This window comes from Xyrauchen texanus, chromosome 47, assembly GCF_025860055.1.
Source record: "Xyrauchen texanus isolate HMW12.3.18 chromosome 47, RBS_HiC_50CHRs, whole genome shotgun sequence".
NCBI classification, from domain to species: domain Eukaryota; kingdom Metazoa; phylum Chordata; class Actinopteri; order Cypriniformes; family Catostomidae; genus Xyrauchen; species Xyrauchen texanus.
Window position 1 is genome coordinate 25,450,798 of NC_068322.1, and position 20,032 is coordinate 25,470,829.

Below are 20,032 nucleotides of genomic sequence, written 5' to 3' on the forward strand. Positions count from 1 at the left end.
GAGCCAGGGTCTTCTCCAAAAGAAAGTTGGAGGTCCTTGTATAAGAAGCCAATTGAAAAAAGGACAGGAGATCTTCAATGGCGGATTGTACACTGGATAATAGCTACAAACAGACAAAAGGCACATCTAGATCCTTTACAAGGGGAAGAATGTCCTTTTTGTGGGATTTCAGAAACAGGGTTTCATATTTTTGTTGGTTGTTCACAGTTAAAATATCTTTTTGTTTTATTAAAAGAATTAAGCTACAAACTAGGTTTTTTTTCAAATAGTTTTTTTTATTTTTTTGGACCAAAATATAGTGCATCAAATAAGCAGAAAACAGTTTTTGTATTTTTTTGGACCAAAATATAGTGCATCAAATAAGCAGAAAACAGTGTTATTGAATTTAATATTTGGTAAGGCTAAAATGGCAATCTGGTTGACAAGAAAAAACAAGATTCTTCTTAGTGGAGGGGTAGATCCAGTACATATGTTAAAGGGGCTTGTAAAAAGTCGACTGACTGTGGAGTATACTTACTATGAGTTAACGAATAATACAGATTTTTTTTTTTTCTTCTTGTGTTGTACAGAAGGTGTTATGCCAACCCATTGAAGAGAGAGGTTTTGAGATGTGTTTGACTACCCACACAAAAATAGACCGAAATAATATGTATTGTTTTGAGGTGTGTTTTTATTATTTGGAAAATGTAATATGTATATGACCTTTTGTGGTTTTATTGTAAATATGAGGATTTAAAAGACCAAATCTCTCTCTCGTGCATTTAGCAGCTGACGGTTGAGTTTAGTGTGAGCGCGTGCAGGGAAGCTCATTTTACGGAATTTACCATGTTTTAAACCTTCATAAACCCGTTAATCCGAAACGAAAATGCCATTATTTTGCGTCTCTCGCTCCTGCTTGTAATCGATAAAGCTGTGAAACGGGACAACTTAGAAGCGTGCAAGGTTGGATCGGTCTTTTCACGTTTAATCATTTGCGGTGTATTCAACATCTACGTTCAAAGCGAGTGGTGCAATATTCAATGAATCGAAAATAATTACCAAGTGCTTTTCGCTCTTGTTCTATAGTTTATATAGAGCATCCGTGCATTCAGGCGGTTAAAAAAAAGGTCTGAAGAGCGTCAACGTTAAATTTCAAGTTACACAGAAATTTGCTTAAAAATAGAGGCTAGCTGCCTATCCGATGAACAAATAGTCATGTAACTTTTTTTCCAGAAATAACTAGCATTTCTCCTACAAATAAATGCTTTGTAACTAAAACGTTTAGGCTTTCAAAAGAAAATATAGATAACACATGTCTATATAATATAACACGTCACAATAATGTTCTTACCTTGCAAAAATCGCCTCAGTTTTCAATTTGAAGCAGTAAGTCCAACACCGAAGTAAATTTCCAGTGATGGAACGGATCGTGTACCCTGTCTCTTCCCACTCAAATGAAGGATGACGATGATGACGATGCATTTATTTTTCACGCCCAGTAACCCCTTAACCAATCACATGTGCCTTTAGCTTATATTAGACGGCGAAGACACTGAGTCTGAGACAGGAACCTTGGGAATAATTGTTCCCAAATTTTGAACGCTCCGGCTGGAAATGGTTAAAGGTGCTTAACAAAGATTGCACCTCAGTTGATGTATATACTGAGTTGGGACACATTGTTGGTATTTTCTTATGGGATTCGACTGCAAAAGACCTCAACCATCTCATGAACTCAGTCCCCGCCCATTCTGGACTCCGACTCAGTACTGTTTGAAATCATTCAACAATGGAGCTTGGATGCCCTCTCGTGGAGATTTTTTGTAATTGCCACTCAATGGGTTTTGTATTTTTACACTACATATAAAAAAATTTATAAACGAAAAAAGGCTTTCTAACTAGTAGCAAGTAATGTATTAAAAAGGTATATGTATTTTGTTATTTTGTTTTAAAGTTACACTCAAGATTCAACCCCATTATTGCATTTATCTCTCTAATCAGATCCTGCCCATAAGTATGAATAAAGTTACAGTCCCAAAAGATGTGAAAATGGTCAGCCATTACATTTCTGCATTTTCTCCAGCAGTCACTAGCCTTTTGATTCACAGTTCGCAGATATTTTACTTTGGGGTTAGGAAAAACCTTATTTTATTTTTCCAAGCAATTTCCCTCCATGAATCTGAATTTGCTGTAGTCATTTGTGTTTTACACATAGATAGCAATTCTTCTTCTGTTATACATATTGTAAAGATTGAAGGAAGTCAGGAGAGCTGGATGCAGCTAGGATTTTAATGAAAAAATATTAATAACAAACAATTTAACATCCACGATAGAAAACAATAATATAAAAAGGAGAAAACATCCACGTAGGGCATGGGCAAACCACGGTAGGTCTAAACACATTCAACAACTGACCAATACTGAACAGAAATCAGGGCATTATATACGCAAAGACTAATGAGGTAATTAAACACAGGTGAGGAATAATGGGAAACAGCTGGAGGTGATCAGATCAGGTAATGATGGGAAATATTGTACATGGGGAACAGATGACAGAGCTAACACACCAGAGGCAAGGGAATGAGCGGAACAGGGCCCAGATGGAGTCGGAGACCAGTGAGAATTGAGCAGATCAAGCAGATGGCCAGGAGGCCCAGGAGACCAGAGAGGATCAGGTGGAACGCCACGAGACATGAGCAGGTCAGGCAGATGGCTAGAAGAACAGAGCAAGTCCAGCAGAAGGCCAGGGCAGCATAGCTGATCAGGTGGACAGCCACGAGACCAGGGAGACCAGAGCAGGTCCAGTAGACGGCCAGGAAAGCAGAGCTGATTAGGTGGACAGCCACAAACAAACATTCAACTACTGAACAGAAATCAGGGCATTATATACACAAAGACTAATGAGATAATTAAACACAGGTGACGAATAATGGGAAACAGCTGGAGGTGATCAGATCAGGTAATGATGGGAAATAAAGCACATGGGGAACAGATGACAGAGCTAACACACCAGAGGCAAGGGAATGAGGGGAACAGGGCCCAGATGGAGTCGGAGACCAGTGAGACTGGAGCAGATCAAGCAGATGGCCAGGAAGCCCAGGAGACCAGAGAGGATCAGGTGGAACGCCACGAGACATGAGCAGGTCAGGCAGATGGCTAGAAGAACAGAGCAAGTCCAGCAGAAGGCCAGGGCAGCAGAGCTGGTCAGGTGGACAGCCACGAGACCAGAGCAGGTCCAGTAAACGGCCAGGGCAGCAGAGCTGATCTGGTGGACAACCACGAGACCAGGGAGACCAGAGCAGGTCCAGTAGACGGCCAGGAGAACAAAGCAGGTCCAGCAGATGGCATGGACAGCAGAGCAGATCTGGTGGACTGCCCCGAGACCCTGAAAACCAATCTGGTACATGGAAGTCAGGAGAGCTGATCTAGATGCAGCAAGGATTTTAATGAAAAAATATTAATAACAAACAAGGTAACATCCACTATAGAAAACAATAATATAAAGAGGATAAAACATCCACTTAGGAAATGGGCAAATCACGGATGGTCTAAACACATTCAACAAATGACCAGGTCTGAACAGAAATCACGGCATTATATTCACAAAGACTAATGAGATAATTAAATACAGGTGAGGAACAATGGGAAACAGCTGGAGGTGATCAGAGCAGGGAATGATGGGAAATGTAGACAAAGAGGAACAGATGACAGAGGCAACACAGGCAGATGGCAAGAAGAACTGAATAAGTCCAGCAGAAGGCCAGGACAGTAGAGTTTATCAGGTGGACAGCCACGACACCAGGGAGACCAGAGCAGGTCCAGTAGACGGCCTGGAAATCAGAGCTGATCAGGAAATCAGGGCAGCAGATCAAGCAGATGGCTAGAAGAACAGAGCAAGTCCAGCAGAAGTCACGGACAGCAGAGCTGATCAGGTGGACAGGCACGACACCAGAGATACCAGAGCAGGTCCAGTAGACGGCCAGGAAAGTAGAAATCCACGATAGAAAACAATAATATAAAGAGGAAAAAACATCCACGTAGGGCATGGGCAAGTCACGGTAGGTCTAATAACATTCAACAAATGATCAGGACTGAACAGAAATCAGGGCATTATATACACAAAGACTAATGAGATAATTAAACACAGGTGAGGAATAATGGGAAACAGCTGGAGGTGATCAGATCATGTAATGATGGGAAATATAGTACATGGGGAACAGATGACAGAGGCAACACAGGCAGATGGCTAGAAGAACTGAATAAGTGCAGCAGAAGGCCAGGACAGCAGAGTTGATCAGGTGGACAGACACGACACCAGGAATACAAGAGCAGGTACAGCAGAAGGCCAGGACAGCAGAGTTGAACAGGTGGAAAGCCACAAACATTCAACAACTGACCAATACTGAACAGAAATCAGGGCATTATATACACAAAGACTAATGAGATAATTAAACACAGGTGAGGAATAATGGGAAACAGCTGGAGGTGATCAGATCAGGTAATAAAGCACATGGGGAACAGATGACAGAGCTAACACACCAGAGGCAAGGGAATGAGGGGAACAGGGCACAGATGGAGTCGGAGACCAGTGAGACTGGAGCAGATCAAGCAGATTTCTAGGAATCCCAGGAGACCAGTGAGGATCAGGTGGAACGCCACGAGACATGAGCAGGTCAGGCAGATGGCTAGAAGAACAGAGCAAGTCCAGCAGAAGTCACGGACAGCAGAGCTGATCAGGTGGACAGGCACGACACCAGAGATACCAGAGCAGGTCCAGTAGACGGCCAGGAAAGTAGAAATCCACGATAGAAAACAATAATATAAAGAGGATAAACATCCACGTAGGGCATGGGCAAATCACGGTAGGTCTAAAAACATTCAACAAATGATCAGGACTGAACAGAAATCAGGGCATTATATACACAAAGACTAATGAGATAATTAAACACAGGTGAGGAATAATGGGATCAGCTGGAGGTGATCAGATCATGTAATGATGGGAAATATAGTACATGGGGAACAGATGACAGAGGCAACACAGGCAGATGGCTAGAAGAACTGAATAAGTGCAGCAGAAGGCCAGGACAGCAGAGTTGATCAGGTGGACAGCCACGACACCAGGGATACAAGAGCAGGTACAGCAGAAGGCCAGGACAGCACAGCTGATCAGGTGGAAAGCCACAAACATTCAAATACTGACCAATACTGAACAGAAATCAGGGCATTATATACACAAAGACTAATGAGATAATTAAACACAGGTGAGGAATAATGGGAAACAGCTGGAGGTGATCAGATCAGGTAATGATGGGAAATAAAGCACATGGGGAACAGATTACAGAGCTAACACACCAGAGGCAAGGGAATGAGGGGAACAGGGCCCAGATGGAGTCGGAGACCAGTGAGACTGGAGCAGATCAAGCAGATTTCTAGGAATCCCAGGAGACCAGTGAGGATCAGGTGGAACGCCACGAGACATGAGCAGGTCAGGCAGATGGCTAGAAGAACAGAGCAAGTCCAGCAGAAGTCACGGACAGCAGAGCTGATCAGGTGGACAGGCACGACACCAGAGATACCAGAGCAGGTCCAGTAGACGGCCAGGAAAGTAGAAATCCACGATAGAAAACAATAATATAAAGAGGAAAAAACATCCACGTAGGGCACGGGCAAATCACGGTAGGTCTAATAACATTCAACAAATGACCAGGACTGAACAGAAATCAGGGCATTATATACACAAAGACTAATGAGATAATTAAACACAGGTGAGGAATAATGGGAAACAGATGGAGGTGATCAGATCATGTAATGATGGGAAATATAGTACATGGGGAACAGATGACAGAGGCAACACAGGCAGAAGATTAGAAGAACTGAATAAGTCCAGCAGAAGGCCAGGACAGCAGAGTTGATCAGGTGGACAGACACAACACCAGGGATACAAGAGCAGGTACAGCAGAAGGCCAGGACAGCAGAGTTGAACAGGTGGAAAGCCACAAACATTCAACTACTGACCAATACTGAACAGAAATCAGGGCATTATATACACAAAGACTAATGAGATAATTAAACACAGGTGAGGAATAATGGGAAACAGCTGGAGGTGATCAGATCAGGTAATGATGGGAAATATAGTACATGGGGAACAGATGACAGAGGCAACACAGGCAGATGGCTAGAAGAACTGAATAAGTGCAGCAGAAGGCCAGGACAGCAGAGTTGATCAGGTGGACAGACACGACACCAGGAATACAAGAGCAGGTACAGCAGAAGGCCAGGACAGCACAGCTGATCAGGTGGAATACCACAAACATTCAACTACTGACCAATACTGAACAGAAATCAGGGCATTATATACACAAAGACTAATGAGATAATTAAACACAGGTGAGGAATAATGGGAAACAGCTGGAGGTGATCAGATCAGGTAATGATGGGAAATATAGTACATGGGGAACAGATGACAGAGGCAACACAGGCAGATGGCTAGAAGAACTGAATAAGTGCAGCAGAAGGCCAGGACAGCAGAGTTGATCAGGTGGACAGACACGACACCAGGAATACAAGAGCAGGTACAGCAGAAGGCCAGGACAGCACAGCTGATCAGGTGGAAAGCCACAAACATTCAACTACTGACCAATACTGAACAGAAATCAGGGCATTATATACACAAAGACTAATGAGATAATTAAACACAGGTGAGGAATAATGGGAAACAGCTGGAGGTGATCAGATCAGGTAATGATGGGAAATATAGTACATGGGGAACAGATGACAGAGCTAACACACCAGAGGCAAGGGAATGAGGGGAACATGGCCCAGATGGAGTCGGACACCAGTGAGACTGAAGCAGATCAAGCAGATGGCCAGGAGGCCCAGGAGACCAGAGAGGATCAGGAGGAACGCCACGTGACATGAGCAGGTCAGTCAGATGGCTAGAAGAACAGAGCAAGTCCAGCAGAAGTCACGGACAGCAGAGCTGATCAGGTGGACAGGCACGACACCAGAGATACCAGAGCAGGTCCAGTAGACGGCCAGGAAAGTAGAAATCCACGATAGAAAACAATAATATAAAGAGGAAAACATCCACGTAGGGCATGGGCAAATCACGGTAGGTCTAATAACATTCAACAAATGACCAGGACTGAACAGAAATCAGGGCATTATATACACAAAGACTAATGAGATAATTAAACACAGGTGAGGAATAATGGGATCAGCTGGAGGTGATCAGATCATGTAATGATGGGAAATATAGTACATGGGGAACAGATGACAGAGGCAACACAGGCAGATGGCTAGAAGAACTGAATAAGTGCAGCAGAAGGCCAGGACAGCAGAGTTGATCAGGTGGACAGCCACGACACCAGGGATACAAGAGCAGGTACAGCAGAAGGCCAGGACAGCACAGCTGATCAGGTGGAAAGCCACAAACATTCAACTACTGACCAATACTGAACAGAAATCAGGGCATTATATACACAAAGACTAATGAGATAATTAAACACAGGTGAGGAATAATGGGAAACAGCTGGAGGTGATCAGATCAGGTAATAAAGCACATGGGGAACAGATTACAGAGCTAACACACCAGAGGCAAGGGAATGAGGGGAACAGGGCCCAGATGGAGTCGGAGACCAGTGAGACTGGAGCAGATCAAGCAGATTTCTAGGAATCCCAGGAGACCAGTGAGGATCAGGTGGAACGCCACGAGACATGAGCAGGTCAGGTAGATGGCTAGAAGAACAGAGCAAGTCCAGCAGAAGTCACGGACAGCAGAGCTGATCAGGTGGACAGGCACGACACCAGAGATACCAGAGCTGGTCCAGTAGACGGCCAGGAAAGTAGAAATCCACGATAGAAAACAATAATATAAAGAGGAAAAAACATCCACGTAGGGCATGGGCAAGTCACGGTAGGTCTAATAACATTCAACAAATGATCAGGACTGAACAGAAATCAGGGCATTATATACACAAAGACTAATGAGATAATTAAACACAGGTGAGGAATAATGGGAAACAGCTGGAGGTGATCAGATCATGTAATGATGGGAAATATAGTACATGGGGAACAGATGACAGAGGCAACACAGGCAGATGGCTAGAAGAACTGAATAAATCCAGCAGAAGGCCAGGACAGCAGAGTTGATCAGGTGGACAGACACGACACCAGGAATACAAGAGCAGGTACAGCAGAAGGCCAGGACAGCAGAGTTGAACAGGTGGAAAGCCACAAACATTCAACAAATGACCAGGACTGAACAGAAATCAGGGCATTATATACACAAAGACTAATGAGATAATTAAACACAGGTGAGGAATAATGGGAAACAGCTGGAGGTGATCAGATCAGGTAATGATGGGAAATAAAGCACATGGGGAACAGATGACAGAGCTAACACACCAGAGGCAAGGGAATGAGGGGAACAGGGCCCAGATGGAGTCGGAGAACAGTGAGACTGGAGCAGATCAAGCAGATGGCTAGGAATCCCAGGAGACAAGAGAGGATCAGGTGGAACGCCACGAAACATGAGCAGGTCAGGCAGATGGCTAGAAGAACAGAGCAAGTCCAGCAGAAGGCCAGGACAGCAGAGCTGATCAGGTGGACAGCCACGACACCAGGGATACCAGAGCAGGTCCAGTAGACGGCCAGGAAAGTAGAAATCCACGATAGAAAACAATAATATAAAGAGGAAAAAAGATCCACGTAGGGCATGTGCAAATCACGGTAGGTCTAATAACATTCAACAAATGACCAGGACTGAACAGAAATCAGGGCATTATATACACAAAGACTAATGAGATAATTAAACACAGGTGAGGAATAATGGGAAACAGCTGGAGGTGATCAGATCAGGTAATGATGGGAAATAAAGCACATCGGGAACAGATTACAGAGCTAACACAGGCAGATGGCTAGAAGAACTGAATAAGTCCAGCAGAAGGCCAGGACAGCAGAGTTGATCAGGTGGACAGACACGACAGCAGGGATACAAGAGCAGGTACAGCAGAAGGCCAGGACAGCAGAGTTGAACAGGTGGAAAGCCACAAACATTCAAATATTGACCAATACTGAACAGAAATCAGGGCATTATATACACAAAGACTAATGAGATAATTAAACACAGGTGAGGAATAATGGGAAACAGCTGGAGGTGATCAGATCAGGTAATGATGGGAAATATAGTACATGGGGAACAGATGACAGAGGCAACACAGGCAGATGGCTAGAAGAACTGAATAAGTCCAGCAGAAGGCCAGGACAGCAGAGCTGATCAGGTGGACAGCCACAAACAAACATTCAACTACTGAACAGATATCAGGGCATTATATACACAAAGACTAATGAGATAATTAAACACAGGTGAGGAATAATGGGAAACAGCTGGAGGTGATCAGATCAGGTAATGATGGGAAATATAGTACATGGGGAACAGATGACAGAGGCAACACAGGCAGATGGCTAGAAGAACTGAATAAGTCCAGCAGAAGGCCAGGACAGCAGAGCTGATCAGGTGGACAGCCACAAACAAACGTTCAACTACTGAACAGAAATCAGGGCATTATATACACAAAGACTAATGAGATAATTAAACACAGGTGAGGAATAATGGGAAACAGCTGGAGGTGATCAGATCAGGTAATGATGGGAAATATAGTACATGGGGAACAGATGACAGATCTAACACACCAGAGGCAAGGGAATGAGGAGAACATGGCCCAGATGAAGTCGGAGACCAGTGAGACTGGAGCTGATCAAGCAGATGGCCAGGAGGCCCAGGAGACCAGAGAGGATCAGGTGGAACGCCACGAGACATGAGCAGGTCAGGCAGATGGCTAGAAGAACAGAGCATGTCCAGCAGAAGGCCAGGACAGCAGAGCTGATCAGGTGGACAGCCACGACACCAGGGATACCAGAAGCAGATCCAGTAGACGGCCAGGAAAGTAGAAATCCACGGTAGAAAACAAGAATATAAAGAGGAAAAAACATCCAAGTAGGGCATGGGCAAATCACGGTAGGTCTAATAACATTCAACAAATGACCAGGACTGAACAGAAATCAGGGCATTATATACACAAAGACTAATGAGATAATTAAACACAGGTGAGGAATAATTGGAAACAGCTTGAGGTGATCAGATCATGTAATGATGGGAAATATAGTATATGGGGAACAGATGACAGAGGCAACACAGGCAGATGGCTAGAAGAACTGAATAAGTCCAGCAGAAGGCCAGGACAGCAGAGTTGATCAGGTGGACAGACACGACACCAGGGATACAAGAGCAGGTACAGCAGAAGGCCAGGACAGCAGAGTTGAACAGGTGGAAAGCCACAAACATTCAAATATTTACCAATACTGAACAGAAATCAGGGCATTATATACACAAAGACTAATGAGATAATTAAACACAGGTGAGGAATAATGGGAAACAGCTGGAGGTGATCAGATCAGGTAATGATGGGAAATATAGTACATGGGGAACAGATGACAGAGGCAACACAGGCAGATGGCTAGAAGAACTGAATAAGTCCAGCAGAAGGCCAGGACAGCAGAGCTGATCAGGTGGACAGCCACAAACAAACATTCAACTACTGAACAGATATCAGGGCATTATATAAACAAAGACTAATGAGATAATTAAACACAGGTGAGGAATAATGGGAAACAGATGGAGGTGATCAGATCAGGTAATGATGGGAAATATAGTACATGGGGAACAGATGACAGAGGCAACACAGGCAGATGGCTAGAAGAACTGAATAAGTCCAGCAGAAGGCCAGGACAGCAGAGCTGATCAGGTGGACAGCCACAAACAAACATTCAACTACTGAACAGATATCAGGGCATTATATACACAAAGACTAATGAGATAATTAAACACAGGTGAGGAATAATGGGAAACAGCTGGAGGTGATCAGATCAGGTAATGATGGGAAATATAGTACATGGGGAACAGATGACAGAGGCAACACAGGCAGATGGCTAGAAGAACTGAATAAGTCCAGCAGAAGGCCAGGACAGCAGAGCTGATCAGGTGGACAGCCACAAACAAACATTCAACTACTGAACAGATATCAGGGCATTATATACACAAAGACTAATGAGATAATTAAACACAGGTGAGGAATAATGGGAAACAGCTGGAGGTGATCAGATCAGGTAATGATGGGAAATATAGTACATGGGGAACAGATGACAGAGGCAACACAGGCAGATGGCTAGAAGAACTGAATAAGTCCAGCAGAAGGCCAGGACAGCAGAGCTGATCAGGTGGACAGCCACAAACAAACATTCAACTACTGAACAGATATCAGGGCATTATATACACAAAGACTAATGAGATAATTAAACACAGGTGAGGAATAATGGGAAACAGCTGGAGGTGATCAGATCAGGTAATGATGGGAAATAAAGCACATGGGGAACAGATGACAGAGCTAACACACCAGAGGCAAGGGAATGAGGGGAACAGGGCCCAGATGGAGTCGGAGAACAGTGAGACTGGAGCAGATCAAGCAGATGGCTAGGAATCCCAGGAGACAAGAGAGGATCAGGTGGAACGCCACGAAACATGAGCAGGTCAGGCAGATGGCTAGAAGAACAGAGCAAGTCCAGCAGAAGGCCAGGACAGCAGAGCTGATCAGGTGGACAGCCACGACACCAGGGATACCAGAGCAGGTCCAGTAGACGGCCAGGAAAGTAGAAATCCACGATAGAAAACAATAATATAAAGAGGAAAAAAGATCCACGTAGGGCATGTGCAAATCACGGTAGGTCTAATAACATTCAACAAATGACCAGGACTGAACAGAAATCAGGGCATTATATACACAAAGACTAATGAGATAATTAAACACAGGTGAGGAATAATGGGAAACAGCTGGAGGTGATCAGATCAGGTAATGATGGGAAATAAAGCACATCGGGAACAGATTACAGAGCTAACACAGGCAGATGGCTAGAAGAACTGAATAAGTCCAGCAGAAGGCCAGGACAGCAGAGTTGATCAGGTGGACAGACACGACAGCAGGGATACAAGAGCAGGTACAGCAGAAGGCCAGGACAGCAGAGTTGAACAGGTGGAAAGCCACAAACATTCAAATATTGACCAATACTGAACAGAAATCAGGGCATTATATACACAAAGACTAATGAGATAATTAAACACAGGTGAGGAATAATGGGAAACAGCTGGAAGTGATCAGATCAGGTAATGATGGGAAATATAGTACATGGGGAACAGATGACAGAGGCAACACAGGCAGATGGCTAGAAGAACTGAATAAGTCCAGCAGAAGGCCAGGACAGCAGAGCTGATCAGGTGGACAGCCACAAACAAACATTCAACTACTGAACAGATATCAGGGCATTATATACACAAAGACTAATGAGATAAACACAGGTGAGGAATAATGGGAAACAGCTGGAGGTGATCAGATCAGGTAATGATGGGAAATATAGTACATGGGGAACAGATGACAGAGGCAACTCAGGCAGATGGCTAGAGGAACTGAATAAGTCCAGCAGAAGGCCAGGACAGCAGAGCTGATCAGGTGGACAGCCACAAACAAACGTTCAACTACTGAACAGAAATCAGGGCATTATATACACAAAGACTAATGAGATAATTAAACACAGGTGAGGAATAATGGGAAACAGCTGGAGGTGATCAGATCAGGTAATGATGGGAAATATAGTACATGGGGAACAGATGACAGATCTAACACACCAGAGGCAAGGGAATGAGGAGAACATGGCCCAGATGAAGTCGGAGACCAGTGAGACTGGAGCTGATCAAGCAGATGGCCAGGAGGCCCAGGAGACCAGAGAGGATCAGGTGGAACGCCACGAGACATGAGCAGGTCAGGCAGATGGCTAGAAGAACAGAGCATGTCCAGCAGAAGGCCAGGACAGCAGAGCTGATCAGGTGGACAGCCACGACACCAGGGATACCAGAAGCAGATCCAGTAGACGGCCAGGAAAGTAGAAATCCACGGTAGAAAACAAGAATATAAAGAGGAAAAAACATCCAAGTAGGGCATGGGCAAATCACGGTAGGTCTAATAACATTCAACAAATGACCAGGACTGAACAGAAATCAGGGCATTATATACACAAAGACTAATGAGATAATTAAACACAGGTGAGGAATAATTGGAAACAGCTGGAGGTGATCAGATCATGTAATGATGGGAAATATAGTATATGGGGAACAGATGACAGAGGCAACACAGGCAGATGGCTAGAAGAACTGAATAAGTCCAGCAGAAGGCCAGGACAGCAGAGTTGATCAGGTGGACAGACACGACACCAGGGATACAAGAGCAGGTACAGCAGAAGGCCAGGACAGCAGAGTTGAACAGGTGGAAAGCCACAAACATTCAAATATTGACCAATACTGAACAGAAATCAGGGCATTATATACACAAAGACTAATGAGATAATTAAACACAGGTGAGGAATAATGGGAAACAGCTGGAGGTGATCAGATCAGGTAATGATGGGAAATATAGTACATGGGGAACAGATGACAGAGGCAACACAGGCAGATGGCTAGAAGAACTGAATAAGTCCAGCAGAAGGCCAGGACAGCAGAGCTGATCAGGTGGACAGCCACAAACAAACATTCAACTACTGAACAGATATCAGGGCATTATATAAACAAAGACTAATGAGATAATTAAACACAGGTGAGGAATAATGGGAAACAGATGGAGGTGATCAGATCAGGTAATGATGGGAAATATAGTACATGGGGAACAGATGACAGAGGCAACACAGGCAGATGGCTAGAAGAACTGAATAAGTCCAGCAGAAGGCCAGGACAGCAGAGCTGATCAGGTGGACAGCCACAAACAAACATTCAACTACTGAACAGATATCAGGGCATTATATACACAAAGACTAATGAGATAATTAAACACAGGTGAGGAATAATGGGAAACAGCTGGAGGTGATCAGATCAGGTAATGATGGGAAATATAGTACATGGGGAACAGATGACAGAGGCAACACAGGCAGATGGCTAGAAGAACTGAATAAGTCCAGCAGAAGGCCAGGACAGCAGAGCTGATCAGGTGGACAGCCACAAACAAACATTCAACTACTGAACAGATATCAGGGCATTATATACACAAAGACTAATGAGATAATTAAACACAGGTGAGGAATAATGGGAAACAGCTGGAGGTGATCAGATCAGGTAATGATGGGAAATATAGTACATGGGGAACAGATGACAGAGGCAACACAGGCAGATGGCTAGAAGAACTGAATAAGTCCAGCAGAAGGCCAGGACAGCAGAGCTGATCAGGTGGACAGCCACAAACAAACATTCAACTACTGAACAGATATCAGGGCATTATATACACAAAGACTAATGAGATAATTAAACACAGGTGAGGAATAATGGGAAACAGCTGGAGGTGATCAGATCAGGTAATGATTGGAAATATAGTACATGGGGAACAGATGACAGAGGCAACACAGGCAGATGGCTAGAAGAACTGAATAAGTCCAGCAGAAGGCCAGGACAGCAGAGCTGATCAGGTGGACAGCCACGACACCGGAGACACCAGAGCAGGTCCAGTAGACGGCCAGGAAAGTAGAAATCCACGGTAGAAAACAAGAATATAAAGAGGAAAAAACATCCACGTAGGGCATGGGCAAATCACGGTAGGTCTAATAACATTCAACAAATGACCAGGACTGAACAGAAATCAGGGCATTATATACACAAAGACTAATGAGATAATTAAACACAGGTGAGGAATAATGGGAAACAGCTGGAAGTGATCAGATCAGGTAATGATGGGAAATATAGTACATGGGGAACAGATGACAGATCTAACACACCAGAGGCAAGGGAATGAGGAGAACATGGCCCAGATGAAGTCGGAGACCAGTGAGACTGGAGCAGATCAAGCAGATGGCCAGGAGGCCCAGGAGACCAGAGAGGATCAGGTGGAACGCCACGAGACATGAGCAGGTCAGGCAGATGGCTAGAAGAACAGAGCAATTCCAGCAGAAGGCCAGGACAGCAGAGCTGATCAGGTGGACAGCCACGACACCAGGGATACCAGAAGCAGGTCCAGTAGACGGCCAGGAAAGTAGAAATCCACAGTAGAAAACAATAATATAAAGAGGAAAAAACATCCACGAAGGACATGGGCAAATCACGGTAGGTCTAATAACATTCAACAAATGACCAGGACTGAACAGAAATCAGGGCATTATATACACAAAGACTAATGAGATAATTAAACACAGGTGAGGAATAATGGGAAACAGCTGGAGGTGATCAGATCATGTAATGATGGGAAATATAGTATATGGGGAACAGAAGACAGAGGCAACACAGGCAGATGGCTAGAAGAACTGAATAAGTCCAGCAGAAGGCCAGGTCAGCAGAGTTGACCAGGTGGACAGACACGACACCAGGGATACAAGAGCAGGTACAGCAGAAGGCCAGGACAGCAGAGTTGAACAGGTGGAAAGCCACAAACATTCAAATATTGACCAATACTGAACAGAAATCAGGGCATTATATACACAAAGACTAATGAGATAATTAAACACAGGTGAGGAATAATGGGAAACAGATGGAGGTGATCAGATCATGTAATGATGGGAAATATAGTACATGGGGAACAGATGACAGAGGCAACACAGGCAGATGGCTAGAAGAACTGAATAAGTCCAGCAGAAGGCCAGGACAGCAGAGCTGATCAGGTGGACAGCCACAAACAAACATTCAACTACTGAACAGAAATCAGGGCATTATATACACAAAGACTAATGAGATAATTAAACACAGGTGTGGAATAATGGGAAACAGCTGGAGGTGATCAGATCAGGTAATGATTGGAAATATAGTACATGGGGAACAGATGACAGATCTAACACACCAGAGGCAAGGGAATGAGGAGAACATGGCCCAGATGAAGTCGGAGAGCAGTGAGACTGGAGCAGATCAAGCAGATGGCCAGGAGACCAGAGAGGATCAGGTGGAACGCCACGAGACATGAGCAGGTCAGGTAGATGGCTAGAAGAACAGAGCAAGTCCAGCAGAAGGCCAGGACAGCAGAGCTGATCAGGTGGACAGCCACAAACAAACGTTCAACTACTGAACAGAAATCAGGGCATTATATACACAAAGACTAATGAGATAATTAAACACAGGTGAGGAATAATGGGAAACAGCTGGAGGTGATCAGATCAGGTAATGATGGGAAATATAGTACATGGGGAACAGATGACAGAGGCAACACAGGCAGATGGCTAGAAGAACTGAATAAGTCCAGCAGAAGGCCAGGACAGCAGAGCTGAACAGGTGGAAAGCCACAAACATTCAAATATTGACCAATACTGAACAGAAATCAGGGCATTATATACACAAAGACTAATGAGATAATTAAACACAGGTGAGAAATAATGGGAAACAGCTGGAGGTGATCAGATCAGGTAATGATGGGAAATATAGTACATGGGGAACAGATGACAGAGGCAACACAGGCAGATGGCTAGAAGAACAGAACAAGTCCAGCAGAAGGCCAGGACAGCAGAGCTGATCAGGTGGACAGCCACAAACAAACGTTCAACTACTGAACAGAAATCAGGGCATTATATACACAAAGACTAATGAGATAATTAAACACAGGTGAGGAATAATGGGAAACAGCTGGAGGTGATCAGATCAGGTAATGATGGGAAATATAGTACATGGGGAACAGATGACAGAGGCAACACAGTCAGATGGCTAGAAGAACAGAACAAGTCCAGCAGAAGTCCAGGACAGCAGAGCTGATCAGGTGGACAGCCACAAACAAACGTTCAACTACTGAACAGAAATCAGGGCATTATATACACAAAGACTAATGAGATAATTAAACACAGGTGAGGAATAATGGGAAACAGCTGGAGGTGATCAGATCAGGTAATGATGGGAAATATAGTACATGGGGAACAGATGACAGAGGCAACACGGGCAGATGGCTAGAAGAACTGAATAAGTCCAGCAGAAGGCCAGGACAGCAGAGTTGAACAGGTGGAAAGCCACAAACATTCAAATATTGACCAATACTGAACAGAAATCAGGGCATTATATACACAAAGACTAATTAGATAATTAAACACAGGTGAGGAATAATGGGAAACAGCTGGAGGTGATCAGATCAGGTAATGATGGGAAATATAGTACATGGGGAACAGATGACAGAGGCAACACAGGCAGATGGCTAGAAGAACTGAATAAGTCCAGCAGAAGGCCAGGACAGCAGAGCTGATCAGGTGGACAGCCACAAACAAACATTCAACTACTGAACAGATATCAGGGCATTATATACACAAAGACTAATGAGATAATTAAACACAGGTGAGGAATAATGGGAAACAGCTGGAGGTGATCAGATCAGGTAATGATGGGAAATATAGTACATGGGGAACAGATGACAGAGGCAACACAGGCAGATGGCTAGAAGAACTGAATAAGTCCAGCAGAAGGCCAGGACAGCAGAGCTGATCAGGTGGACAGCCACAAACAAACATTCAACTACTGAACAGATATCAGGGCATTATATACACAAAGACTAATGAGATAATTAAACACAGGTGAGGAATAATGGGAAACAGCTGGAGGTGATCAGATCAGGTAATGATGGGAAATATAGTACATGGGGAACAGATGACAGAGGCAACACAGGCAGATGGCTAGAAGAACTGAATAAGTCCAGCAGAAGGCCAGGACAGCAGAGCTGATCAGGTGGACAGCCACAAACAAACATTCAACTACTGAACAGATATCAGGGCATTATATACACAAAGACTAATGAGATAATTAAACACAGGTGAGGAATAATGGGAAACAGCTGGAGGTGATCAGATCAGGTAATGATTGGAAATATAGTACATGGGGAACAGATGACAGAGGCAACACAGGCAGATGGCTAGAAGAACTGAATAAGTCCAGCAGAAGGCCAGGACAGCAGAGCTGATCAGGTGGACAGCCACGACACCGGAGACACCAGAGCAGGTCCAGTAGACGGCCAGGAAAGTAGAAATCCACGGTAGAAAACAAGAATATAAAGAGGAAAAAACATCCACGTAGGGCATGGGCAAATCACGGTAGGTCTAATAACATTCAACAAATGACCAGGACTGAACAGAAATCAGGGCATTATATACACAAAGACTAATGAGATAATTAAACACAGGTGAGGAATAATGGGAAACAGCTGGAAGTGATCAGATCAGGTAATGATGGGAAATATAGTACATGGGGAACAGATGACAGATCTAACACACCAGAGGCAAGGGAATGAGGAGAACATGGCCCAGATGAAGTCGGAGACCAGTGAGACTGGAGCAGATCAAGCAGATGGCCAGGAGGCCCAGGAGACCAGAGAGGATCAGGTGGAACGCCACGAGACATGAGCAGGTCAGGCAGATGGCTAGAAGAACAGAGCAATTCCAGCAGAAGGCCAGGACAGCAGAGCTGATCAGGTGGACAGCCACGACACCAGGGATACCAGAAGCAGGTCCAGTAGACGGCCAGGAAAGTAGAAATCCACAGTAGAAAACAATAATATAAAGAGGAAAAAACATCCACGAAGGACATGGGCAAATCACGGTAGGTCTAATAACATTCAACAAATGACCAGGACTGAACAGAAATCAGGGCATTATATACACAAAGACTAATGAGATAATTAAACACAGGTGAGGAATAATGGGAAACAGCTGGAGGTGATCAGATCATGTAATGATGGGAAATATAGTATATGGGGAACAGAAGACAGAGGCAACACAGGCTAGAAGAACTGAATAAGTCCAGCAGAAGGCCAGGTCAGCAGAGTTGACCAGGTGGACAGACACGACACCAGGAGCAGGTACAGCAGAAGGCCAGGACAGCAGAGTTGAACAGGTGGAAAGCCACAAACATTCAAATATTGACCAATACTGAACAGAAATCAGGGCATTATATACACAAAGACTAATGAGATAATTAAACACAGGTGAGGAATAATGGGAAACAGATGGAGGTGATCAGATCATGTAATGATGGGAAATATAGTACATGGGGAACAGATGACAGAGGCAACACAGGCAGATGGCTAGAAGAACTGAATAAGTCCAGCAGAAGGCCAGGACAGCAGAGCTGATCAGGTGGACAGCCACAAACAAACATTCAACTACTGAACAGAAATCAGGGCATTATATACACAAAGACTAATGAGATAATTAAACACAGGTGTGGAATAATGGGAAACAGCTGGAGGTGATCAGATCAGGTAATGATTGGAAATATAGTACATGGGGAACAGATGACAGATCTAACACACCAGAGGCAAGGGAATGAGGAGAACATGGCCCAGATGAAGTCGGAGAGCAGTGAGACTGGAGCAGATCAAGCAGATGGCCAGGAGACCAGAGAGGATCAGGTGGAACGCCACGAGACATGAGCAGGTCAGGTAGATGGCTAGAAGAACAGAGCAAGTCCAGCAGAAGGCCAGGACAGCAGAGCTGATCAGGTGGACAGCCACAAACAAACGTTCAACTACTGAACAGAAATCAGGGCATTATATACACAAAGACTAATGAGATAATTAAACACAGGTGAGGAATAATGGGAAACAGCTGGAGGTGATCAGATCAGGTAATGATGGGAAATATAGTACATGGGGAACAGATGACAGAGGCAACACAGGCAGATGGCTAGAAGAACTGAATAAGTCCAGCAGAAGGCCAGGACAGCAGAGTTGAACAGGTGGAAAGCCACAAACATTCAAATATTGACCAATACTGAACAGAAATCAGGGCATTATATACACAAAGACTAATGAGATAATTAAACACAGGTGAGAAATAATGGGAAACAGCTGGAGGTGATCAGATCAGGTAATGATGGGAAATATAGTACATGGGGAACAGATGACAGAGGCAACACAGGCAGATGGCTAGAAGAACAGAACAAGTCCAGCAGAAGGCCAGGACAGCAGAGCTGATCAGGTGGACAGCCACAAACAAACGTTCAACTACTGAACAGAAATCA

The 20,032-nt window shown here is 44.3% G+C and overlaps 1 long non-coding RNA gene across 3 annotated transcripts; it reads left to right on the forward strand.

Moving 5' to 3' along the window:
- The first annotated feature begins 3,823 nt into the window (after positions 1-3,823).
- On the forward strand, positions 3,824-19,009 carry LOC127639131 (uncharacterized). 3 transcript variants are annotated; one of them, XR_007969927.1, is made up of 3 exons: positions 3,824-4,150; positions 10,111-10,268; positions 18,870-19,009. It is a non-coding gene; the product is annotated as an uncharacterized LOC127639131 (long non-coding RNA). The 3 variants fall into 3 exon arrangements; XR_007969929.1 differs by lacking the exon at positions 18,870-19,009 and adding an exon at positions 12,028-12,184; XR_007969928.1 differs by lacking the exon at positions 3,824-4,150 and adding an exon at positions 7,920-8,007.
- Positions 19,010-20,032: the final 1,023 nt, after the last annotated feature.